The sequence below is a fragment of the Podarcis erhardii genome (genome assembly GCF_964252035.2).
Source record: "Podarcis erhardii genome assembly, chromosome: 1".
Classification (NCBI taxonomy): domain Eukaryota; kingdom Metazoa; phylum Chordata; class Lepidosauria; order Squamata; family Lacertidae; genus Podarcis; species Podarcis erhardii.
The window spans coordinates 61,407,661-61,434,350 of NC_138497.1; the positions used below are offsets into that span (position 1 = coordinate 61,407,661).

Consider the following 26,690-nt stretch of genomic DNA (forward strand, 5'->3'; position numbering starts at 1 on the left):
CCAGAGTAAAGTGGACCCCATCCCAGAATTGTCACAGACCTTTTCCCCTTTAAATGTTTTTCTTTATATATTCTGCCCGCTTTGGACTTTCCAATGATTTAAAATTCCACATTTAAAGGAGGAAAGGTCAAGGACAATACAGTGGTACCTCGGGTTAAGTACTTAATTCATTCCGGAGGTCTGTACTTAACCTGGAACTGTTCTTAACCTGAAGCACCACTTTAGCTAATGGGGCCTCCTGCTGCTGCCGTGCCGCCAGAGCCCAATTTCTGTTCTTATCCTGAAGCAAAGTTCTTAACCTGAAGCACTATTTCTGGGTTAGCGGAGTCTGTAACCTGAAGCGTATGTAACCCGAGGTACCACTGTACTGGGATAGGGAGGACATCATGCATATGTCCCTACATTAATGGCGCAATAGGCTGGTGAGAATTCACATTTTGCTTTGTTGTGAACAAGCCGAGAGAGAGAGAGAGAGAGAGAGAGAGAGAGAGAGAGAGAGAATATGAATCACTTTGTCAGGGACTTAATTTCTTTATGCTCCTATGTTTTCCTAACTGTACAACGTGATAAAGTCTTTGGCATAATCACTCTTCCACTTCCTGTATAAACTTAATTGAAATAATAATTTTGCAGTAATACATCCTTGATAGGTGATAGCTTATAAGTGTGAACAGTAGGTTAGGTTCTGTAGTACAGCAAAATCCATACAGTATTAATTGGTTCTGAGCACAACAAATATATATTTCTTTTAAAATCTTGAGAATGGAAATGTCAACACAATGCAGCATTGCTTCAAGTTGTCCTTCTCTTTCATTATAGTATCAAAGTTGTAGCTGCTAGTCCACCACCTGTTTGCAGAGGACATTGTTACCCCAGAGTGCATTGCTAATTGCATTTCACAGCATGAAAGGTCATTCCTTATAAAATGCTAACGTTTTGTGGCTGTTTAAATTGACAAGGTAATATACAGCATAAGGTAACACTGTAAAGCAATCACAAACTGTGAGCTAGTGTGCATTCTTCCCTTCCTGAAAGCTCGGGGTTTGCGAAGGTTACCTTTGGCAAGATCTGAAAAGAAGAAAGGTCTGATAAGTGAGGGGGAAAATGGAAGTTGTAGGATACAGTTTAGTAAATTCAAATATAGAGAACAAAAATATAGGCCTAGTAGAAGATAGGCAGAATTTTTTACCTCACAGTTATATTTTTCTAGTTTGAACTTAAGAAAACATTAAGGCAGAATTTTTTACCTCACAGTTATATTTTTCTAGTTTGAACTTAAGAAAACATTAAGGCAGAATTTTTTACCTCACAGTTATATTTTTCTAGTTTGAACTTAAGAAAACATTAAGCTAAACACATGATTATGGTGATGAATTTAGATATTAATACGTTTTAACTGCTGTTGCTGCAGTCCTGTGCACAATTACCCACATATTTGTCCCACTAACTTAAGTAGGATTTATATACTGCTGTGTTGGTGATGGCAAAAAATATGTTGATGGCAGCATCCCCCACACTCTCAACCACCCCTGAACTGTGAACTCTTCAGTTAATGACCACCTTTGAAACAAATGTTGGTTGTTGTTTTCAGATTGGGGAAAGGTGCCAGTGTAGCAACCTCCATAGTCTGCAGCCCTTGATGCACTTTCTTGGAAATAAACCCGCTGCTGAAGTGTAGAACTGGTGTGCTGGACTGTAAAGAAGAATAGAGTCCAACCAGTTACATGCATCCAACATGAAAATGAGAGATGTGTTGTAAAGAGGAAAACCTGGAGGGCTTTGTGATATGGTTGGATGTGGTAGATGATGCCTTGTTGATTGCAAAGAATGATTTGCATAGATTGCCATCACTTTCCCCTTCTAAATGAAACTGCTGAATCTGGGCATGGCTAAAGAAAGCTTCACATTGAGCAGTGCTGCAACTGTAATCAGCAATAAAGTGCTAGCTACACACAGAGTAACGACAGACATCATTTTATGCTCCATTTTGAATTATTACTATTTTTATTATTCAATTTATATCCTGCCCTTCCTCTGGAAGGAACTGAGGGCAGCATGACTTTAAGATATTCACAACATTCAGAAATTAAGATATTCACAATATTCATAAATATGTCATATTTATATTTGTTGACTGATAGGCATGATTAGCTGCATGCCCAGGTGCTGTGACCTGCCATCCCATACCGTGTATGGAAATGAATGGCCACTTTTGACAGCATACTTTTTAGTGGCTCAAATTAGGCATCAACTTTATTGATTACAAATGTGTTTTTTGGATTAGGCATCTGCTGGTTAATTCACCAATGGGTTGAACCAGTGGTGAGGGAATCTTATGACATATATCAAATATATTTGTCTGAGTGCCCCCGTCTGGGGGCAGAAGCACCTCCTCCAGGATCCCTTTAGTGGGATACCCCATTCCCTTGGAAGGGCAGACAAAGGCTTATAACCTCCCATCCGACCCTAACTAAAGCTTTTACCCAATGCCTTATCCGCTATCCAAGCCAACCTAAATACCTGCTCACTGCCAAATCACTCACATCTGCAGCCAACACTTTAGCCCAACCGCAATATCTTTCAATCAGACATCATTCCCTGGTGCTGAGAACTGGATGTCACCCAGAGGGTCTCTTTATCAAACGTGATTTCAGGGTGGTGAATCTCCCAGCCACCTAACTGCTCCACCCTCTGCCTCATAGTCTCATTCACTTTTTTCTTGCCCAGTTGATATGAGCTGGGTCAAGGATGTCATGCCACTGCCTTGGTAGCAGAGGATTGTTCCAATCAATCAACCTCTGAGTTATGGGCCCAGTGCACACCCCAATTGTGCTTGCCCCTTGGTCCAGCTGCTATTGGCCAATCTGCAGTGGACCAAATTCAAAAGTTCCCAAGCTGGTGGGACAGGTTGTTAGTAGCTCCCATCATCTAGGGAATCCGACTGGCGGGATGTAGCCATGCCACAAAACCACATAACCACTGAAGGTAAGTGGAATTACTACCTTTGTTCCTGCTCATGTACTGCTTTCATACCTTACAGCTACTGTTCATTGCTTTTGATGATTTATTCATAGGATCATAGGAAGCTGCTGTATACTGAGCCAAACATTGGACCATTATTTATTTATTTGCATTATGACATCTTTTTGTTGTACACTGCCTTGAAGGCCCCCTGTTTTGGTGGGTAGAAGGCAGCCTATAAAATTTTGATAAAAAGAATGTTTGGCTTATGTTCTTCCCTTTTACAAGTGTCTAATTTTCACTTCATTTCCTACTCTGCATAGATAGTTTTTATCTGCTCCTGTAGTGCCCCCACACTTTTGCAACCCTGAGGTTAAAAGCTTTCTTATGTCTCATTAATTTGCAATGATGTTTCAGTTTTTAACACTAACTGTGCTCCTCTGATTAAATCATCACGTTTCCACTGTATTTTCATAACAAGAACATAATTTAATTAATAGTAATAGATGCTTCCTGTGATAGGTGTTCTGAAACTACCCAAAATGGAATTTACATGCTTTGAATTGCATGCAGTATTCATTCCTGAACATACTACTTACTATAACCCTCTAGATAATTAAAAATAAATTCAGGTTTGTCAGGATTTTGAAGATCACTGTTATGGACATTCTGGCATAAGTTTTCAACTGATGTATAACCTCAAAGTGAACTGAAGTGGGTGAAATACAACCATCAGCTATGTATGAGTAGATCTGATTGTAATTTACAACTAAGCTATGTGATCAACTTGTTGCTCACCTCTGTAGTAGTCTTGATGCCATATCCACATTCATGGATTCACTTGTGGGAGGGAGTAGTCCCAGCTGTCTTGAAAGAGGCAGTGATACAAACACTCCTAGAAATATATATCTCAGGCTCCTTAGCTTATGATAGCTACCAACTGCCTGGACTTGGTGGTGGACTGGATGAAGGCCAAGGAACTGACTTTGAATCCTGGTAAGGTGGAGATGATGGTGATATCAACAACAACAGCGACTATCATTGTTGTTTTTTTATAATATTTATTAAAGTTTTTTAAACAATAAACAAAAAAAACATACATAATAACATAGTCTTTTCAAATTTCCACATTTCATTCTCCTCTTTGGACTTCCTCACATCTCTTGTTCCTGCATTCTGAACTCACAAATTTTGCTAGCAAATTATTTACTTATTTCAATTCATATCATATAATTATCCAATATTAAATCTCAAATTTTAGAATTTAAATCACACTTTTGAGATCTTAGTTTTGAAATATTGTTTATCCAAAATTTGTCTTTTCTTTCAATTACGTTCAAATTTATATTCCTTATTACTAATTTGTTGGAGCCGTGTTATTACAAATCTTACATCTTTCTTAGCATTCATACAATTTACAATGTTTTTGTAGATAATCCTTAAATTTCTTCCAGTCCTCCTCCACCAGTTCCTCTCCCAGGTCTCGGATTCTGCCAGTCATCTCAGCCAGTTCCATATAATCCATCAGTTGCATCTGCCATTCTTCCAGCGTGGGCAAATCTTGAGTTTTCCAGCATTTAGCAATGAGTATCCTTGCTGCTGTTGTGGCATACATAAAAAAAGTTCGATCCTTCTTTTGCACACTCTGGCCGACAATGCCTAAAAGAAAGGCCTCTGGTTTCTTAGGGAAGGTGTAGGAATGAAAATCACGACAGACGAGTAGTGGATGTCATGAGGCGTCTGCCGGGAAAGTCCCGGGAACTCTCTTTTATTGAATATTACAAACATTGCCACAGGTGTGCTTGTGGCTGATTGGTTGATACAAACACAAAGAAACTTAATGCTGATTGGTTAACATACATAATTACATGTGAACATTAATCACCGGTAGATTAAAGGCTGGGAAACGAGGTTGGGACTAGACAAGCGTGAAACCTCCTAATTAATAATAACTAAAGATTAATATGGCATAAAACAATTACTAATGATTGATCATAACATGAAAGAATACAATAGTCAAGTTCTATAGATGTGGTCAGCTATGCATGGAGAACAAGTCACCATGAACTTAAGGTGAACTGAACGATGAGAGAATGTCTTGATGTTTGGAACAGGTTCGTACAGTGTGTGCAGAAACAGAGAAAAGATTATAAGCGAGACTTCCCAGAATGCAAGAGAAAAGAAGCAATGCTTCCCATAAGGCCACAGTTATGTGTAGAAAGAGAACGACGCAATGCTTCCCTATAATGCAACAGTTATGTGCAGAGGGAAAACTTCCCTTTATCTCCCCCTTTCTTTTCTTTTTTGCGAGGCGTACTGGGTAAGGCAAAAATATTTCGGGATTAGTGGTGTGCCAGCAAATGCCCAAAATAAGTTCGCCAGGGAGGATGGGACAGAAGATACTACGAGATACGTGGTTTGCCAGCGCATGCTCGAAATAAATCTGCCCATTTCTCCCCTTTGGTTTACTGTTGGTGTTGCCATTTCGCAAGATAAGCAGCAAGGATTTTATTGGGTGGCTGAGGGGGAGAGAGAAGCCGAGAGAAAAGACTTATGAGGCCAGGAATGCATTGGAGGAAGCAGCAAAACAAAATTAATATACATATAATAACAATGGCATATTGAAAAAGACTACGAAGCCATGTAAAGTTTGGCAGCCAAGCGGTAAGCCACTGGGTGAAAGAATCCCAGAGGCTGGAGAATTCAACATCTTGTTTAATGTGGTGTGTAAGATTTTGCAAATGAGAGATTTGTTTTTGGATGGCCTTAGAATTGTCAGTGATATTAAAGCAGCACATGTTTTCCACTTGTTCGCATCCGTAATGATGGAGCATCAACAGATAATCGACAGCAGCGCGATTCTGCAGGAGGCCATGCCGGAGTTCACTCTGCTCCTTATTCAAAAGATGAAGGGCTTGTGAAGTAAAATTCAAAGCTTTTGCTGCGGAGCAAGCTAAAGAGTTAATATTTCTGCTATTCCGGACAGCCAATCCAGGGACTCCTAAGAGAGAGACAGCTAAAGAAATATATTCAGATCTGCTAGGGAGAGAGACGGAATCATCGCAATCGTTATTCAATTCTATAGCGCGTCGATATCGAGATCGGGATAAATGATGCTTTTTGGGTAAAATGATGGACAAACGGCTTAAACAGCAGGGTGTACCGTGGCTAATGTTTGCTGGAATATAATTAAACGTATAGCCAGGACACGACCAGAACCAGCCTTCAGGCAGCTCTGTATATTTATATATATATGAGATATTTACATATTTAGAGCAATTAAAATTATCCTTACCCATCTCCACACAGTTGGTTTTTGTGCAATTGACCATACGGGCACAAGTAACATTAAAAGAAGCCACGTACGGGGTTGACAGATCAATGGCCAAAGGTGGGCGTCGGCGCATTTGGTTACCCCAAAGTTGGTAACCGTCATAACCAAGGGTGCGGAGAGAATCATTTTGGGGTAGGGACGAGAACCACCAGGTGTCATTTTGTATATCAAAGGGATCGTGACAAACAGGGATAAGGCAAGAACCAAGGATTTCGCCGATGGATACTTGCTGGGTGAGGCAGAAAGAAGAAACATTAAGGGTTTTTGCAAAAGATTCCCACACATTTATTGGTGTGGAATCACCGCTGTTAGGAGCGGAGGCTGAGAGGGGCAAAAACAAAACACTGAGAATGAGCACTATCATGGAATTCATATTAAGGCAGGAGATGAGACACAAAAGCAAGTTATTAGGGGTTGCTTCAAGCTGCTGTTCCTTTCTAAGCTGTTCAGCTTGAAATGAGAGTGATTTTATTTGGCCCCACGTCACTGGTCCATTACGGTTTCCCCGCTTGCGGGTCCTGGGGGGAGCGGGCGCCGCATCCTGGGTGATCTGCAGCTGACCGTCGAACTGCGGTATTGGATTCTGCAGAGCCTGTTGCCAAGCCATGATGGAGGCGGACGCAGCGTGCGGGAACCCAGCGAGCACCCTGTGGAGTAGAAACTGCAGCATAACCCTTTCCCCACGTAATCAATTTCACTGGTTCACTCCATTCATTGGAGGGTAATATTTTATAGCGGACCAGTGGGGCTGGGAGTATCTCTGTCTGCTGAAAATGCTTCTGGAGGCGAGTGTAAGATTGATGATCCTGTATGGAAATATTCAAATGGTTGAGAGTAAAGAGAACACTGGCCAACCAGGCTTCTTTTTCAGAAAGCGAGGCTGGGATTCCGGCCTTCTTTTCCTGCCGGATTAAAGCAGTTTTTAAAGTGCGGTTAGCACGTTCAACAATGGCTTGGCCTTGAGAATTATAAGGGATGCCAAATAAATGGTGAATATTCCAAGTCTCACAAAACTGAGCAAAGCTTTTTGCACAATACGCTGGGGCATTGTCAGTTTTTAAAGAATGGGGCTTGCCCATGACTGACATAGTACGAACAAGGTGATTACAAACATGCTTAACTTGCTCACCCCTTTGAGGGGTGGCCCAAATATAACCTGAGAAGGTATCAATGCAGACATGTATAAACTTCCAAGGTGAAAAGGGGGCAAAGTGAGTTACATCCATTTGCCACAACTGGTTGGCTTCCAGCCCACGGGGATTGACACCAGGGCTAGGGTGGCCAATCTGATTAGAACATTGAGGACATTGTTGGATAATTGCACGAGCCGCTTCCAACGGAATTTGGAATTGGCGGCTTAGAGCTTTCGCATTTTGATGGTGGAAAGCATGACTTTCAATGGGGGAGACAGGCAAAACCCTGAGCAAAGAGTCTGCTTTTGCATTACCGTCATTGAGGAAACCTGGGAAAGGTTGGTGGGAGCGAATGTGCACCACAAAAAGTGGATGGGAGCGATTGGAAATAAGCAATTGTAAAGACAAAAAAAGGCTCAATAAGTTGTCATCCAATAAAGGACTTACATAACTGCCTTGTAGGTGGGTTATGACATTCGCGACATAAAGACTGTCCACAATCAAATTAAATGGCTGTTTGGAGAAATGGTGCAAGGCCTTGACAGCGGCTGCCAACTCAGAACGCTGGGCAGACTTTTGTGGAAGAGTGTAAAGGCTTTGCCATTCCCCATTCTGTTGCCACGCAACTACTCCCCTGGAGGGGGCTCCGTCAGTGAATACAGTAGGGGCATCCAAAGGGACAGGAGATAATATGGAAGAAAAAGATAGGGAAATTTGTTTGCTCATTTGCAGGCGAGGGTCGGCTGGGATATGGCAACCCACTTGGCCGACAAACTCAGCTAAAGCACACTGCAAATCCATACTATTGGAGAGAGCAGTTTCCCATTGTTCCAGGGGCATGGGCACAATTATTTGGTTGCAATCAACGCCAAAGAGGCTTTTGCAGCGACGGCGTCCCTTGCTGATGAGCTGAGCAAGGAGATCCACTAAAGGAGTTACCGTGTTCTTTGGTGTATGATGTAAATACAGCCATTCGATTATATGAACTTTTGATGGGCCTAACTGAATAATGGCTGCAAAGGGTTGGACAGAGTCTGTCATTATGACCACACCGGGCAAAACATTAAGGATTGCTCGATCAACCCAGTGGAGGCGCATAAGTTCCTTTAACTGGGCAACAGTCTGCTGTTGAGAAGAGGTCAAGATAATTTTAGCACCAGGAGAATGGTGGCCTTTTAAGGCTGAAAAAAGTGGCCGTAAAACTTCAAGAGGGATTTTAAAATAGGGTCTTATCCAATTGATGTTGCCCAGCAATTGCTGCAGCTGGACATATTTCATTGTTTTTGGGATATGTAATTCGGGGACTATAGGAATGGAATAGCTAGCTATCATTTTGTGCCCCAAATAATGAAAGGGAGAGGATTCCTGGACTTTCTCTGGGGCGATATTCAAACCATAAAGTGACAAACAAGTTATCAAATCCTGTTTCCATTGAGGGGGGAGGCTTGGCCCGCTGATGAGCAGGTCATCAGTATAATGGTAAATCAGGAGATGTGGATACCGAAGGCGAAAGGGCTGGAGGGCCTGATTCACATAATATTGGCACATGGTAGGGGAGTTCAACATTCCTTGCGGCAAAACCTTCCATTGGAATCTTTCTGTTGGCTGGCTATTATTTAATACAGGAACAGTGAAGGCAAAAAATTTACGATCCTTCTCCTGTAGGGGAATGGAGAAGAAGCAATCTTGTAAATCTATTATAGCCAATTGATAGGAATGTGGAATCGCATTTGGATTAGGCAGACCACACTGCAAAGGCCCCATAGGTTCAAGGATCTGGTTTATTTTCCGGAGGTCTTGGAGAAATCTCCAATTTCCGCTTTTCTTTCGTATGACAAAGACAGGGGTATTAAAGGGGCTTACAGAAGGCTCTAAGTGGTCAGCCAATAATTGTTGATTCACCAGATTTTTTAAAGCAATGAGTTTCTCGCCCGTGATGGGCCATTGTTCCACCCATACCGGACTGGTAGATTTCCAAGTAAGGGGAAGCGCAAGCTTACTCATTAAATTGAATGGAAGCTTGTAATTGTTGCAATAAATCTCTTCCCCACAGATTGAGGTGGATTTTTAGCACACAGGGCTGAATAAAAGCAATGGTATCAGAGCTATCAGGCAGAGAAACAGGCAGCCATTGTACGCTTTTGGAAGAATTTTGTGGGCCACCCACACCCCAGACAGCAGAGGCAGACTCAAGGGGCCACGTGGGGTCCCAACAATTACTGGAAATCACAGAAACGTCCGCGCCAGTGTCAATCAAGCCTTCCAGAACCCTGCCATTAATTTTATACTTACGAAGAATTTTTTGGTCACCGATCCTCTGGATTACAGCTAATAACTGTGGAGAGAGAGAAGAGAGCTGGTGCAAATTACTATCCATAATAGAAGCAGTAGGAGGGGTAGGAAGCACTACCAAGTGTGCCCAGGAGTCACCCTTTTTTAACTGCATGGGCATATGGCTCCAAAGTTGAAGCATTATTGTGCCCACATAGTCAGGATCCAAGGCTGCAGGAATAACCATGATTCCTTCTTTGGCTGCAGAAGATTTCAGCAAAATCAAGCCCGCGACCTTGGGAGGTAGTGGGCCTGCCAATTGGGTGGGCATGAGCACGATTTCACCTGGTAAAACAGAATCTTTGGATTCCTGATTAATTAAATCAATGGTGAAATCTGAAGGTGTCTCCTTAGGAAAAGCATCAATGGTGGTAGCTGATGGCAATGGGCCCTCTAATTCTCGTGGCCCGAGGGCGGGGCCAGCATGGAGTTTCCCGAACTCCTGCACTGATTCACGTCGGGGTCACCAGATGTAGGAATGAAAATCACGACAGACGAGTAGTGGATGTCATGAGGCGTCTGCCGGGAAAGTCCCGGGAACTCTCTTTTATTGAATATTACAAACATTGCCACAGGTGTGCTTGTGGCTGATTGGTTGATACAAACACAAAGAAACTTAATGCTGATTGGTTAACATACATAATTACATGTGAACATTAATCACCGGTAGATTAAAGGCTGGGAAACGAGGTTGGGACTAGACAAGCGTGAAACCTCCTAATTAATAATAACTAAAGATTAATATGGCATAAAACAATTACTAATGATTGATCATAACATGAAAGAATACAATAATCAAGTTCTATAGATGTGGTCAGCTATGCATGGAGAACAAGTCACCATGAACTTAAGGTGAACTGAACGATGAGAGAATGTCTTGATGTTTGGAACAGGTTCGTACAGTGTGTGCAGAAACAGAGAAAAGATTATAAGCGAGACTTCCCAGAATGCAAGAGAAAAGAAGCAATGCTTCCCATAAGGCCACAGTTATGTGTAGAAAGAGAACGACACAATGCTTCCCTATAATGCAACAGTTATGTGCAGAGGGAAAACTTCCCTTTAGGAAGGTATACTTAAATACCTTTTTCAGCTCATTGTATATCATTTCCCAGAAAGCCTTCACTCTAGGGCAAGTCCACCAGAGGTGAAAGAATGTTCCTTCAGCTTCTTTACACTTCCAACATTTATTGTCAGACAGATGGTATATCTTTGCGAGCTTGACTGGAGTCATGTACCACCTATATATCATTTTCATAATGTTTTCTTTCAAGGCATTACATGCCGTGAACTTCATACCGGTGGTCCATAACTTTTCCCAGTCAGCAAACATAATGTTGTACCCTATGTCCTGTGCCCATTTTATCATAGCTGATTTGACCGTTTCATCCTGTGTATTCCATTTTAGCAGCAAGTTATACATTCTCGAAAGTGTCTTAGAGCTGGGTTCTAACAATTCTGTTTCTAACTTTGATTTTTCCACCTGGAATCCTAATTTTTTATCTGACTTAAAAGCTTCTTTAATCTGAGCATAATGTAGCCAATCTCGCACTTTCCCCTTTAGTTTCTCCATACTCTGCAACCTCCAATTGTCTCCATCTTTTTCTATTATTTCCCAATATTTCGGCCATTTGGCCTCCATATTGAGTCTTTTCGGGGCCTTAGCCTCCATTGGTGATAACCACCTTGGGGTCTTGTTTTCCAATAAGTCCTTGTATTTTGACCAGACATTGAACACTGCTTTTCTGACAACATGATTCTTAAAAGCCTTGTGTATTTTAACCTTGTCATACCACAGATATGCATGCCAACCAAAAGCATTGTTAAATCCTTCCAAATCTAAAACATCAGTGTTTTCAAGAAGCAGCCAATCTTTCAACCAGCAGAAAGCTGCTGATTCGTAGTAGAGCTTTAAGTCTGGCAGGGCAAAGCCCCCTCTTTCTTTAGCATCAGTTAGTATCTTAAACTTAATTCTGGGCTTTTTGCCCTGCCAGACAAATTTTGAGATATCTCTTTGCCACCTCCCAAAACACTCCATTTTATCCACAATCTGCAAGGTTTGAAACAAAAACAACATTTTTGGCAATACATTCATCTTAATAGCAGCAATGCGTCCTGACAAGGAAAGTTTCAGTCTTGACCAAACATCTAGATCCCTTTTAATTTCAGACCAACATTTTTCATAATTATCTTTAAATAAATTCATGTTCTTCGCTGTTATGTTTACCCCTAGGTATTTTACCTTTTTAACCACATTTAATTCTGTCTCTTTCTGAAACCTTTCTGATTCTGAAGAAGTCAATTTTTTCCCCAAAACCTTGGTTTTTTGCTTGTTAAGTTTGAATCCCGCCACCCGACCAAACTCATAAATCAGTTGCAATACCCTTTTAGTACTTGGCTCTGGCTCCTGTAAGGTCAATACTAGGTCGTCTGCAAATGCTTTAAGTTTATACTGTTTCGCTCCGACCTGAATACCCTCCACCAACCGTCCACCAACTATCATTGTTATTGTGCCCTGCCCATCTGACTGGGTTGCCTCAGATGCTTTGGGTGGCTTCCAACAGAATAAACAAAAACAAAGCAGAACGTTACACATTAAAAGCTTTCCAATACTGGGCTGCCTTCAGATGTCTACAGAAGATCATATAATTATTTACCTCTTTCACATCTGATGGGATGGCATTCCACAGCACAGGCATCACTACTGAGAAGGTCCGTCATCTGGTTCCCTGTAACTTGTCGCAATGAAGGAACCACTAGAAGGCCCTTGGAGCTGGACTTCAGTGTCTGGTCTGAACGATAGGGGCTGAAACACTCCTTCAGGTATACAGGGTCAAAGCCATTAAGGGCATTGTGCTCGGAAACATTGTGGGCGGGTGGTTCCTAAGCCTGTATAATTGGTCAGTTGCCTGCTTAGGATGGGATCATGCTCCCTTAGTCTGGAGATGCTCTTGGATCTATCTGTGACACTAGAAGCCCTGGTGACCTCAGTGACCAGGAGTGTGTTTTATCACCATTTAGCTGCCTGACTCAGTTCAAGGTGCTGGGTTTGGACCAGGATACCTGAGATATTTTCTCATCCATTATATATCCAACAAATCACTGCACTCTGCAAGTGAGGGCCTTCTGCAGATGCCATCTTACCAGCAGGTCCATTCTTTATTGGACCTTTAGTTTTGTGTACCAACCCTTTGGAATCCCCTCCCCTGAATATTAGACAGGTGCACTCTCTGTTGCCTTGTCAGCATCTACTGAAAATCTTCCTTTTCGAACAAGTAATTTAGCAAGAGATCTTTCCCAGTCTGCATCTGTATCCAAATTGTTTTTAAGATTATGTTTTTTTGTTTTTTTGCTTTATTTCCTGTTGTTTAATACCCTAGGGTTCTTTGGAAGGAAGAATGGGATATAATTTTAATAAATAATAAACAATTGTGTGATCTGCTTCTATTGATGTTCACTCTTATAACATTTTAGTTACTGTGGATGAAAAACTACACATACCGTGTACATTTCAGGTTGAATTGTATAATTTCAACAAAAACATTTGCATGTCTGTAAGAATAAGAACAAAGACTCTATTATTCTACCTGTATTAATATTTTCTAGCTGTTGAGGTTATGTTTGCATGGGTATCTTTTATCAAACACTTAATATGCCAAGGGAGAGAGATTTCTTTTATTTATGCAATTCATAAACAACAAAATCAATTTGAGAATGCAACAACTTGTAAAGCTATGACGTGCCAGTTCTAGTGACACATTCTCTCACAAAGCTAAATAACATGTGACAAATTTATAGTGTTCTGAGAGTAACAGATGTATCAGATTGCAAAAGCAGTTGGAATAAAAGTTATTGCCAGCCCTAGGCTTTAGGGATTTTAAAATGGAAACATCTTATTCCCTGTCCTGTGCATCTCCTTGGAATATGGCGCAACAAAACTGAGCACAGTTTTGTACTAACTGTATAGAGGAGTAGCATCAGATATAAGATTCTGGTGCTTTTCATTACTACATGTGATGGTATTATTCTGATGGATGTCTGAAGCCAATGGAGAGGCAGAATCAAATTTTTAAACAGAATAAAGTGTAGTGTCTGCTTTCCATTATGTTCTGTTTTGTAACATTTTAGATAGTGTGGCAGAAATTTTACCTGCTTTGGTTCTCCTTCAATCTGAATATTTTAGCTTAAGGAGAATTCCCAGTATGTTTGTTAGTACAGAAATGAATGACTTTCTCCCCTGAATTATTTGTTCTTAATTTTATCAAACTCTTAACATATCCAATTTTCTGTTAATCCAAATAGATTAGATAGATAGATAGAGGTATAGATATATAGTTTTAATTCTAGCAATGATTAATGAACCTGGGCCATGGTTTTAGCTGTTGTTATTTTTATCTGTAAGCTGCCTTAAGTCCATTTCTGGAAACTGGCAGAGGCAGGGAATAATAATAATAATAGTAATAATTAATAATAATAATAATGCCTTTTTCAAGTGGGCACCTGTGTGTTTTAAATCTCTGAAAAATAATGTTATCTTTCTGATCAGTGGTTTGATTAGGACACATGCGAATAATTTAAAGCAAGCAACTTCCATCCAAAAATACAAATCCTGTTAGAGGACCATGCCACAGCAAGTCAGTGCCTGCACATACCAGTAAACCAACATTTCCAGGTTTAATAAAGCAAGATACGTGTGAGTTGTACACAATTGCAGCCAGCCCCATCCTTGCCATTTTGCTCCTCCCTACATGTAAGCAGCAAAATAAACCAGAATCCAGCACTTAGTTTCATATTACCGTTGAAACTATTGTTAAGGACTTCACAATAAGGCGTGGTTATAAAACAATTGCTTAAAGGTTGAAAGAGTTTGACATACTTATCTTGATAAAAGAATGGAAATATGTTGATAATTTTCACGATTTGAAAAGTGGAACTGTGGTTCAACTCTTTTCACAGAGGTTATGCCAAAGTAGCAGAGGAGTTAAACCACAAAAGGAAATTTATATGTTTAACCTTATTAAAAGTTCATCACAGGGGCAGACTGCCCAGTAACTGCCTTTCAGTGTAGTGGATGAACCTTCATTGTGGTCTAAAACTGGGTAATCATAAACATTTTAGCTACGGGTCACTTCTATCCAAAACCAGAATAATGGAAGAAATGACTCAGCATTCTTATTTTGTAACTCTGGAGACCACACAGAGGGATTTTGTGCATTTATAAATGTTTTTATTGTACCCGCACATTTGTACAAACATTAAGAAAGAGATAAGAGTCCAGTGCTTTCTGTGATAGTACTCACTGGTACATACCACCACTTCTGTTTTTTTTTTTTTTTTTTTTTTTTAATAATTTTTATTGGGTTTTTACATTTTATAACAACAGACACACACACAAAGACAAAGACAAACAAACACACAAATACAATTACATACCCTAAGTTTCTTTACCCACTTTCATTGACTTCCCCCCACCCCCTCCTCTTACATCCCAATTCCAAAATTTAATTCAGCAAGTTCTTACCTAACCTCTTAAAGATATTCACATTGCTTTTAAAAATTAAATTCTTTTGTTTATCTATATTCAACTATCCAATTCTCTTATAATCATTAATTTCTTTTTTTTAAGGTCGATCTAACTTCCCCTTCACAAATTTTCCCTTTATTATATTAATTATAGGTCACATTGACCAAGTAAAACAAAACATAACATTTTATAATTCTATTCTCTCCCCCCCCTGCCCCGGTTTCTGTCCCTTCCTAGACAAATGTCCAGAAAACAAACAAAAAATATTTCTAGCCCGGATTCCTCACGTCCGAGGCGTCTGATTCTCTGTCAGTCCCTCTCTGCCAGCTATATTGGTAGTCCTCTTTGATGGTCCTAAGACCCCGAAGGAGTTCAGTCAGAGTCAGATCATATTTTCTTTCATTCAGAATGTTGACAACAAACAAAAACACAAACACACACACTCCACCACTTCTGTTTTTGCTACACAAGACAGCCATTTTGTGCTGGCCTATCATACTTTTATCAAGATATGACTACCAGCACCTCTTTTTTAAAAAAACAAAACAAAAAAGCACTGAGCCTACCCAACTATCACTGTCACATTTAAATTTCCAATTTCCCCATTTATACTTTGATTTGTAATTTTTATAAATGTTCTTTAAGCTATTGATATTTTAAAAAGAACTCTTTTGTACTAGGTTCTTTTTGGCTTATTTTCTACTTTGGCCTCCTTATACCTATTTCAGGCCTTCCTTTTCTTTCTTTCTTTTTTCCTTTTTGCAAAACAGCATTTTGTTCCCATTTAAAGAATCGGATAAACAAATGTGATGGCATTAATCTTCAATGTTTATATATATCCAGAGGTGTAGAATTACATCTTGTCAGACTGAAAGGTTATCTGGCAGGAATGCCATCTTCCTTTTCTGACCTAATAATTCTTGCAATTTTGTTGTGGGTGTTACCCAGTTCCTATAATGCACTTTCAAGGTCATTCCGCTTCAGTGGTGGTAAGAAAATGTGATTTTCTAGAGAGCTTTACAATTGTCTTCAATTAAAATGCTTCATAAATAGCAGATGCATATGTTCTCAATCCTTGATATAATGCTTTGAGATACAAGTATGAGCTTTTCTTTCTTTCTTTCTTTCTTTCTTTCTTTCTTTCTTTCTTTCTTTCTCACAATCACAGTCCCTCTATGCAAAGCATTTGCCAATTTCCCTTCATATTTTCATTTTGATTACTGTGTCTGTCTCATTCATCTTTGTCATTTTTGCCCCCCAGGCTTTAACACAGAGATTGCAATTGGGTGCCTTCATTTTATTTATTGCTGAAACAGGGGTATGAGGCATGAATATGCAACTGCATCTGCAAATGTAAGGACAACCTGAACATTTGTAAATGTAGTCTCTTAATTCACATATTGAGAAATCACATAGTTTTACAATCCAGTTCTAATGATATGAATGGCAACAGTGCACAGAGTGTCTTAAACTACAGGCATAGCCTATCTGCACAGTGCAGAGCAAGTTGGCTAGTTGCAATTCCCTTATTATCAGCAATGGTGTGGATGGTGTTATTAGTGGTGTGGTGAGTAAAACATGACTTTAACATAGCATGTTATACTCAGTATGTCCATTGCACATCTGCAGCTCTTTCTGTTCAGTGTAACTACTTTGAATGATTTCACTATGCTGTATCCAGCAGTAGTGCAATAAGCCATTCAGTTGTGAAGGCAGCCCTGTTTTTAAGGCAGGAAGGCAGGGAAGTTTTTAATATTTAATGCTGTATTGTTTTTAACACTTGATTGGAAGCCGCCCAGAGTGGCTGGGGAAGCTCAGCCAGATCAGCAGGGTATAAATAATAAATTATTATTATTATTATTATTATTAGTGACCAGAACTCTCTTACACTAAAGTGATGACCAGGTGAATATTCAGTCATGCTGCAGGGTAGTCATTGAGCAGTAGAAATAATTTCTAAAACTTAGCCAAATGCCTAATCTGTGGTTGTCCTTAGACTAAATATGAGTAATAGTCATTTTTCCTCTTATGTTACCAATGAAACAATATAAAGCATTGGTGAATGTGGGAGGGGGCATTCAAAATGAATATAATAATTTCTTTTTAAATTAAAATTTAGAAAAATTGGTCATGGGATGCAACTTTATGGGTGAAATGGTCAAGGAGAATGAGTCTGATGCGGTATCTGAGGATGCTAAAGAATGCGTGGAAATAGAAGAAGTTTTCAAACTTGTTTTTGTATTTCACAGATGTTTTAAGCAGATGTGGAACTGTGTAGAAAGCAAGTTCTCTCTCCCCCCCCCCCCATATCTTAAACCAAGGGGGAAAACGTATTACAGCTTTTTCAGAAATTGTTGATAACTTTCACCTTGTCTGCAGTTGCACAGACCCAAAGAATCCCTTAAGGCCCTTGAACTATGCACTCAAGGAAGTAAAAACATCAGTGAAAAATGTGGAGTTACCTTATGCATTCCTAACACCATCTGCCAACAAGACAAATGAAGAAAAGCACACAGTACTCCTTCAGGCCTTGTTACTTTGGTGATTTTAAAAGTGAGCTTAAGGGAGATGTTAAAGATTGCACCTTTTCTGACTATCCTTCTTTAGATAACCTTTGAAAACCATTGGAATCTGTCTAAAGTCATTTGGAGTAAGACTACTTGTTACTGTGGCAATGCATTCTCCCCTCCATTTGGTTTGGGGGCACTGATGATACCTCAAGTTCTGAAGGTCAGGCTCGCCACACTGTTGTGCAGCTTACGTTAACCTGTTACCCTTTAGGTAACTTTATTTGCTTCTTGGTTTTGCAGCCTCTCCAGCTGAATCAATGCTATTGTGAAAAGGTCAGCCTCATTTTGAAGAGCCTTCACTTTGTAATGGAATGCAATGCAGAGTTTGCAAGCTTTATTTCACACAAGAATCAATTTGAAGCCCCTTACTGACGTGGATGTGTGGTTTTCTTCTAATGATTTTTCTGTTAATATCAAATTTGTGTGAACCACAGCACATCTTTTTTTTCTGATAATAAACTCATTGCTTGACAACAGTATCCAAATTTACCCTTTAAAGTAATCAGCATGTTGTTGCATTTTGGTTTTGTTGTTGATGTTATTCTGCATAAAAAGCCCATGCAGGAAGAAATGAATGAAAAGGGCCTGCATGAAGTTTTAGTGATTACAGACCTAAATATTTTCCTTGGGGGAAGGGGAACTTGATTGGAGAGTGTTTTTCTGTGCTCTGCTGCATCTAGGCTGGCATACTAGGTATTCATTAATTATCATGGGATAATTCCTGAGGAGGAATAATGAATCACCCACTTACAGTAACTTTTCAAGTACACAGGAATTTGTGTGAAGGCAAACGGAATGGCTCTTCCATATTTTTAAAACAAAATTGATATGCAGGGTAAATTGTGCATGCTCATCATTTATATGTGTTAAGGATAAATTTGATGGTGTCACCCTCTGATGCTTCTCTTTATTAGCTATAACGTTCTTTTCATATTCAGTTTAAAAATTTATTAACTTTTTTTTGTAAAACATTTTTATTCAATTTCCCATTATAATACATGTCATGAACCTGGGGTCCCTAAGCTCTCTTTCATTTCGCAGTGTTGGAAATAGGCCCCTGCAGGGGGAGAAGTGCAGAACCAGGGGTAGTTAATTCAGGACACATGTGGGAAAGTGAGCTATATTCAAGCTGTGGGCCATATTTTAAGTGAATGTGTTTTGGAATGGGTTATGGGAATTTCACATAGCTTGCGAAGTATTTGGCTATTGTTTTGGTGAAGTTCTGTACCTCAGTCCTTCTTTCATCCATGCACTGTATGGATCCATGCATCCATTCCATGTTTTGTATTGAGTGTTTTCATCTGATTTTGGTATCAAAACTTCTTTTGATTATTTTGAGATTTAAAGCACTTAACATTGACTGAACAGTATCATCATGTTGTGCTTAGTGATAAATAAATGAAATTGTGTTTTATTTGAAATTTCAAAGATCTAGCTGCGTAATTTGGAAATGTCACAGCTTTCCCTCAGCTTTCACATTTGGCCAGGCTCCTCTCCAGGCTTTCTGAGACTCAAAAATTGGTTGTCTGGCTTTTGTTTTTACTTGTGAGGTATTATTGCATTGTTTAATTTCTGACCGTTTGTGTACTGAATTAAACTTACAGACATATGTATGTTCATCTACTAACTAGTCTGAGAGTTAGTGCTATCTTTGCCAGAAATACTTACATAGCTGTGTGAAATGCTTTGGCCAGAAGGCAAGCGAGTTATCATCTGTTAAGCCATTTGGTGCTTCAGGGGACAAACTGTGCTAATGCTGTTAGAATCACACTGAAGTCAGATGCTTGTATTTGATATTTTTGTTTAATGCTATACTTTTTAAACCTTGGGGGGTGTTTTATTTTGCTGTATGCCAGTTATATATCTCTTTAAAAAAAAAAAAAATTATTAAGTTTTACACAAATATCTCCAATTGACAATTCCCAATTAACATATTTTTCTCTTTTGGACTTCCCTCAGCTTCTCTGACAATCATCCGTATTTGAGTTTATTATCTACGCATTCACAAAATTAATATCACCTTTTAAGATACCTTTACAAACATATTTGCATTCTTGCAATATTCCTTATTCTTTCACAAAGCTTCTTTAAAACCCACTAGCGTTGTTTGCTCATCACATACACTGCCAGTTATATATCTCAGGCTGTTTTTATGGCTTCTTTCCAATATGATGTTAATGAATATAAGAAGATATGGAACTACATTTCTGTGTAAGTAAATGTGCTGATTAACTGTGGAGGTATTTCTATTTATCAGCCGTGTGTGTGTGTGTGTGTGTGTGTGTGTATCTATATCTATATCTATATCTATATCTATATCTATATCTATATCTATATCTATATCTATATATCCCTCAACAGACAAGATATATAATCTCCCAAGCAACATACATTAGAATCCCCATTTTCTAAACTATAGCTGTGTAAAGTTCTATTTCTTATTAATTCACAGCTTATTCTGCTATGGTATAGCATATTCTGTTTTATTATTATTAATTTGCAGACTATTCCATTATTGTAACTGCAAGAAAATAGCACTTCCTTTTAGTGAATCTCTGATCTGATTGTTTTGCATGTGTATCGCTACACTATTTGTATAAATAAATTTGTACTTGCACAAAGTACACACAATGTACTATTTGTATTTATATCAGTATGAGTGCACATAAAACTGGAGTTAATTTTAGCCTTGTTATTTGCATCAGTTGTATCCTTCATATATTTTATTTTGGAAGCACTGCACACTGAAAAACATTCTACTTAATTTAATGATCTAACTTAAGTCTCGGTTATTTTGTTCATACTCTAGAAAATGAATTTAAATAGGTAAATGTGTGAGATGCACTAAAAACAGGAGCTGAAACTGGAAGATATTTATGAATAGTACTCATGATGGCTTTTAAGATGTCATTGCTAATAGTGAGATGTTAAGGTACCACTACGCTGGCAAGTGGAAGCAGCATGCAATAGGCAAAGGTGTAGCATGCTCTGTTAAGTTAGGTAAACTATCAACTTGCCCAGAGGTAAATCATACATGGTTCTGTTTTCTTCTCACTGTGGCAGAATGTGTTTTGCAGGCAGCTGTTACCTCGGTAGAGTCCTGGACAGACTTCCATAATTTGACCCCATTAGTTTTATATGGCAGCCCGCCAGGAGCTTGGTTAATCTTCTGTTTCTGCTTTCTGCTTGGCCTTGCAAATACAGCACGATTGTTAAAACTGGAACATTATCAACAACAATCCCAGTGGGCTGCTGTTTATTTAGTGTCTCACAAATGGTGCAGACCAGGTTTTAGGCTTTTTTCTCTTCTTCCCATTTTTGGTTGCTCCATTATGAATGTTAATTGTTAGGACTTAGGCTGTGGCATTCTGGATCAGTGCAGCAGCAGGCTGCATTTATTTAAAATGACATAATCATCATCATTATTTTTTTGGTCATGATCTACCTCTCTTAACTGCCACAACATATTGGCTACAATAACAATGAACCAGCCTTTCTGATGTGGTTTGTCAGGAATAAACAGTGTGCTAGTGCATACTGCCGAATTGCTCCTGCTTCACTCTTCCCCTGGTATGAGTGGAATAAACAAACCAGGAAAGCTGGTTACATCCAAACCAAGGATTATGGTTTCTTCTCCCTACCAAACTATGATCACTAGCTAACTTTAACCAATGGTTTGTTGTTGGCTTAATTATTGCACCTTGTTGGGCAGCAAAAACAACAACCCCAACTCTGATTGGATGTAATGGGAAGCCAAGGGTCCCTAGTTTGTTTATCCTGCTTGTACCAAGGAAGAGACAAAGCAAGAATAATTGGGCAGTGTACACTAGCATGCTGCTGATTCCTGATAAACTACCACAAGCTGTCATGGTGTGGCAGAAAAGTAGAACTTTTTTCATTCCCCCTTATTCCGCTTTATTCCTTTCCATGCCATCTTTAATTATTTACTATAGTCAACCTGAGATCTAAATAGCAAGTGGAATACCATGTCTCCATTTGCTTCTCTAGGCCTTTACCTTCCCACCATTATTAAAGGTTAGCTGGCACTCCAGAATGGCATGTGATTGTTTGTGTGGATGTACTGTCCACTTAAAGGATGCAGGTGGCGCTGTGGTCTAAACCACTGAGCCTAGGGCTTGCCAATCAGAAGGTTGGCGGTTTGAATCCCTGCGATGGGGTGAGTTCCCGTTGCTTAGTCCCTGCTCCAACCCAGCAGTTCGAAAGCACACCAGTGCAAGTAGATAAATAGGGACCGCTCTGGTGGGAAGGTAAATGGTGTTTCCGTGGGCTGCCCGGGTTTTGCCAGAAGCGGCTTAGTCATGCTGGCAACATGACCTGGAAAAACTGTCTGCGGACAAACATCTGCTCCCTCGGCCAGTACAACGAGATGAGCACCGCAACCCCAAAGTCATTCGCGACTGGACTTAACTGTCAGGGATCCTTTACCTTTACCTTTACTGTCCACTTACAGCAGGAATTTCAGCTGGTATTCCTGCATTTGGTTATAATTGTGGCTAATAACAAGCAGAAGAACTGGTTTTGTGGGTTTTTTTGGTTGGTTTTTTCCATTCATTTAAGAAAAAGTAAGACTTCTCCTTAATTTAAACACTTCAGGTCAGTGGGCAGTATCCAACAAAGTGATTCTGGTAGTGCAACAATTTTTTGCTTGCACTATGGAACGAGAGTCCCATGGACTGCAAGAAGATCAAACCTATCCATTCTTAAGGGAATCAGTCCTGAATGCTCACTGGAAGGACAGATCCTGAAGCTGAGGCTCCAATACTTTGGCCACCTCAGGAGAAGAGAAGACCCCTGGAAAAGTTCCTGATGTTGGGAAAGATTGAGGGCACAAAGAGAAGGGGACAATAGAGGACGAGATGGTTGGACAGTGTTCTCGAAGCTACCAGCATAAGTTTGACTAAACTGCAGGAGGCAGTGGAAGACAGGAGTGCCTGGCATGCTCTGATCCATGGGAGTCGGACACAACTAAACAAGAGTCGGACACAACTAAACAACTAAACAACAACAACAATGGAACAAGACCTCCCTCTCCTCTTGCAGTGCACCCCACGCCTTCCCCAAATCTGCTTCAGAGAGTTGGGGAAAATCCCAGAACAGATTCAGGGACCATGCAGGGAGAGGATATGGAAGGGGAAGTTCCATTGCACAGCTAAAAGTCCTTGCATTAGCAGAGATACAGTACTTGAGTGGATACTGCCCATTATGAGTGATCTACCTTACAAAGTTGTTGTAAACTTCATTGGGATTTGTATGGAAGACCATATAAAAATATTTTAAATAAATTAAATGGCAAGATGGGAATTATACTGGCATCTACTAGAGTTGTCCAGTAATGAATTAATATTGCTTAAAGAGTTTAGATTAATTATGGATTAAATGTTCATTCCATTTCCTGTGCGTTCTAGTTTTAGGCCTTTTAATATTTAAATACTGTGGTTGACCTGCATGGCAGTGTGCAAGTTCAAGGAAGTAAGGATGATTTTAATATTAGCCTAAGATATAGCAGGGTTTGGGGGGGGCAGGCGGGGGGAGAGATTACATATGCTTGGATAGCAAGAAACCACACTGTTAATGTAAAACTGCAAAGTGTTTGAAAAAGTTTCAATTTGAGAAGTAATAATTGTGAAGCAGAGAATTGCAAGAGAATCATGAGGCAGAATGTAAGCTGATGCCTATGAGGTAGGGGATACACTTGACCTTTCTGAAAATAAGTCTGCGCATCTGCATTTCTGCATATTTGTTACCTTTTAGTATGCCTTTGCCTATTGCTTTCAAACTTTGTTGTATTTTATATCAAAGTGTAGCTTGTAAGCTCTTCATGACGCCTGCTGTGTTGCTTCCTGTACTCTAAAAAGCGAAGTGTGTACCACATACGTATGTGCTGTTCTGGAGGTTCAGCCAATTTTGAGGGCTTGGGGGGGGGGACGGAAAGTGTGAGGGAGCTCATTGCACAAGCAGAAGACCTTGCACAGTGCTCTTGCTCACAGGACTGTCAGGTGTGCGTGCAGGAGCCCTGTGACCAATAGGACTTTGCAGGTCTGGAGCCTTCCTAAGTTTGTTCTGAAGAGGCAAAGTGCGGCCTCACAGGTGAGGCCAATTGGTAACCCACAGCACCTGGTGGCAAGAGCTGGGAAGGGATTTAAGGTCAGCATTTCCCTTCGGCTCTTTGCCACAGCAACACGCTTCCTGCCTTGCTGCGTTTGGCTTCCTGATCCCTGCTTCTTGATCCTTGGACCCTTGACTCCTTGTTTCTTGATCCTCGGACCCCTGACTTCATGACTCCTTTCTTCCTGACCCTCGGACCCTTGGCTTCTTGACTCCTGGCTTCTGGACCCCCGTTCCTGCTCCCACCCCGCAATCTTGCCCCCGGTCCTGACGTCCTTCTGGGACTTTGATCGCCCATGAACCATATCGTGACAAAGACACATTAGGTGAATACAACATTATGTATTTAGAAGACATCCAAAGCAATTGATGGTTTATGTTTCACATATGGCAGAGGGAAGGGCATTCCACAGTGTCGGGTCAGTGGCAGAAAATGGCTGTTTTGGGGTTACCACTCTGAAATATTTTGTAGGGTGTGAAGCCATGTCTAAAGCTTCGCCTGATCTAAGTCATTGGTCTTCAGCTGGTGAGTCTTATCTGAGATGGGTTTCAGCAGCGGCACTACCACTATGCAATTGTATGATATAAATTAAGAAATGGACTCCCAAATGCATGTTTGAGTTAACAGTGGTTCTCTGGTCTGAAAAGGTTGAAGGCTACTCATCTAAGTGATTTTAAAGATCCAAGTAGGCACAAAGGATCTTTCAGGTAAGCTGGACGCAATTTGTTTATGGCTTTATATAGTACTTTTTTTCTTTTAAAAAATATGTTTAAGGGTACTCTCATTTTCCTACTCATATTGAAATACCCCTCAATGACACCAAACTTAGATTCACAAAATGTTTAGGGGTATGCGTACCCCTGCGTACCCCAAAAAAGCACTGACTTTATATGTTAGCAACAAACCTTGAACATGGCTAGTAGCTGACTGGTAGTCAGTGCAGGTTCTTCAGTGCATGTGCTGTACTCAACAACCTGGCCACAGCTACTGGCTACAGTTTCTGAAACAGTCTCAAGGATAGTCCCACATAAAGTGCATTACAATAGTCTAATTATGAGGTTACCAATGCATGAATCATAGTGGCCAATCTATCTCTAACTAGAAAATAGCATAGTTGACATATTAACATAAGCTGAAAAGATGTGTCCCTTGCCCTCCAGATCACATGGCGTTTCAGGGACAAAGATGCATCTAAGAGCCAAACCCCAACCTAACCTATTCCTTCAGAGGGAGTGAAACCCTGTCCAGGCCTGATAAACTCCCCAACACATAGATTGTCTGTCTTATGATTTAGTCTGTTGACCTTCAGTTTGTTGGTCCTTATGGATCAGGCTAGATTGGGAATTTCCAGCTTGGTGCATATACCGGTAGTCTGTTTTTCTCCTTGTTGTGTTTTTGTGTGTGCCCTTAATAGAGATGTGGATATCTGAGTGCAGAGCTATATTTTTTGGATAAGAAACTAAAGTCTGCAAAATGCATAAATTTTTGCATATATTTGTATTAATATGGTATAAAAGAGGCATGGCATAGTATCTACATTTGACTTTGTTTGTTAAAATGTATTATATTACTTGATAATTATAAAACATCATTAAAAGAGCCTTCATGTACAAAAGTGAAAATATACCGTTCAGTTTACGTGAGAATATAATTTGTGCATTCTTTGCAGAATATACACAGTCCATAGCAAAAATGTACAATGTAATGCATTTGTGATTTAGCATAATGATAGATCTCAGCTGCATGAATTACACCTCCAGGCTGTTGTGTGGTGTGCTGTAATTTCATTGCGATAATTAAATCATCCATGAAACAAAACAAAATACCAAGCTCAACACATGTTAATCTAATGCATTTATAAGATATTATTTATTTATGTGTGTGTGAGAAGAAATGTAAATTAAAAGTTGCAAATGCTACTGAAAGTCATGCATAAAGCTTTCAATCCAGTTTAAGAAGATGGTGTGATGAACAGTTGGAAAAATTAAGTACAAAGCTTTGTTCAATAACCTGTATTGACAAATTATTACCAGTTAATTAATACATCACTATCCTGATGCCAGTTCTTTTTGCAGTGATGGGTCAACATCTGAAAGGCACGCAGGAATAATCTTTAATATTTTTGAAGAGTGGCCTAGATGGCCATAGGATATCTGTGTTTCTTCCATACCATGACCATCAAAAGTAGTTATTGACTAGCTTGTAATTAAGGATACTGGTGCAGCACACTTACCCAGTATTACTTTTTCTGGAGCTTGCAAAGCCAAGTGCCACCCCCAGAGGATCCCTGAAGATGCCTGGCGTCATCATCAATATCATTTTGCATTCCTTAAGGGGCCCTCTTCCGAGTATCTTCAAAGGTATATATAAAAAAAACAAAAAACAGATGCTCCAAAATTATTGTTTCTAAATGATGTACTATTACAGTCAAAAACGGACCTGAAGATCCCCTGCAAACAAGCAAACCAGACAAGCAACTAACTTCCTGTTATAATCATGCAATTCTGAAATTCCTCCTTCTCACATGGTTCCTATTCATTCTTAAGCATCATTTGACTAGCTTATAAGTTTTACTGATTGTTGGATATGGATGGAATAACCCAAATTCCCTATGTTATTTGCACTTTATTACAAATAATGCCTTCTGTACTGAATTCAACTAACAAGCTCTGTCAGGGAGTTCTCCCCTGTCCCTGCCCCCCATGCATACCCC

At 39.8% G+C, this 26,690-nt stretch overlaps 1 protein-coding gene and 1 long non-coding RNA gene across 5 annotated transcripts in view; one reads left to right on the plus strand and one right to left on the minus strand.

Moving 5' to 3' along the window:
* NELL1 (neural EGFL like 1) overlaps window positions 1-26,690 on the plus strand; it is a 407,721-nt gene that overhangs the window by 175,214 nt on the left and 205,817 nt on the right. The gene's annotated exons all lie outside the window — the stretch shown is intronic.
* LOC309338236 lies at window positions 930-24,969 on the minus strand. Its single transcript, XR_014154815.1, has 3 exons — window positions 24,883-24,969; window positions 3,760-3,954; window positions 930-1,068 (listed from the first exon to the last, which is right to left on the minus strand). It is a non-coding gene; the product is annotated as an uncharacterized lncRNA (long non-coding RNA).